This window comes from Orcinus orca, chromosome 5 (genome assembly GCF_937001465.1).
Source record: "Orcinus orca chromosome 5, mOrcOrc1.1, whole genome shotgun sequence".
Lineage (NCBI taxonomy): Eukaryota > Metazoa > Chordata > Mammalia > Artiodactyla > Delphinidae > Orcinus > Orcinus orca.
The window spans coordinates 16,854,870-16,855,854 of NC_064563.1; the positions used below are offsets into that span (position 1 = coordinate 16,854,870).

General features: G+C 41.6%; 1 non-coding gene across 1 annotated transcript; it reads right to left on the reverse strand.

The window, feature by feature from the left end:
• Nucleotides 1-486: 486 nt before the first annotated feature.
• LOC117198349 (small nucleolar RNA SNORA57) lies at nucleotides 487-635 on the reverse strand. The gene has a single exon (XR_004479470.1). It is a non-coding gene; the product is annotated as a small nucleolar RNA SNORA57 (small nucleolar RNA).
• Nucleotides 636-985: the final 350 nt, after the last annotated feature.

Sequence of the window (985 nt, forward strand, 5' to 3'; positions counted from 1 at the left end):
AAAGATATGCATCAGATCTTTATCTGTTTCCCTTCAGGAGGAAGCAGGAGTCCTGTGACTGTTTTTTGTTTGTTTGTTTTTTAACATCTTTATTGGAGTATAACTGCTTTACAATGGTGTGTTAGTTTATGCTTTATAACAAAGTGAATCAGCTATACATATACATATCCCCATATCTCTTCCCTCTTGCTTCTCCCTCCCACCCCTCTGGTGGTCACAGAGCAACAGCTGATCTCCCCGTACTATGCATCTGCTTCCCACTAGCTAGCTATTTTACATTTGGTAGTGTATATATGTCAATGCCACTCTCTCACTTTGTCCCAGCTTACCCTTTCCCCTTCCCATGAGCTGAAGTCCATTCTCTACGTCTGCATCTTTATTCCTGTCCTGCCCATAGGTTTGTCAGAACCATTTTTTTCTTTTAGATTCCATATATATATGTGTTAGCATATGGTATTCGTTTTTCTTTCCTTATTTTTTTTCCCATGGTATCCCAGCGCTTGAGGATAGAACCTGCAGACAGGAAGCCACTGGTACCGAAGACATGACGCCAGGGGGGCCAGAGCGCTTTCCCTCTACCTCTGTACATTACATGGACTGGGACTGCAAGCCCGATCCCCGCCAAGAAAAAGAGGGTTATTTTTCTCTTTCTGACTTACTTCACCCTGTATGACAGACTCTAGGTCCATCCACCTCACTACAAATATCTCAGTGTCATTTCTTTTTATGGCTGAGTAATATTCCATTGTATATATGTGCCACATCTTTTTTATCCACTCATCTGTTGATGGACACTTAGGTTGCTTCCATGTCCTGGCTATTGTAAATAGAGCTGCACTGAACATTGTGGTACACGACTCTTTTTGAATTATGGTTTTCTCAGGGTATATGCCCAGTAGTGGGATTGCTGGGTTGTATGGTAGTTCTATTTTTAGTTTTTTAAGGAACCTCCATACTGTTCTCCATAGTGGCTGTATCAATTTAC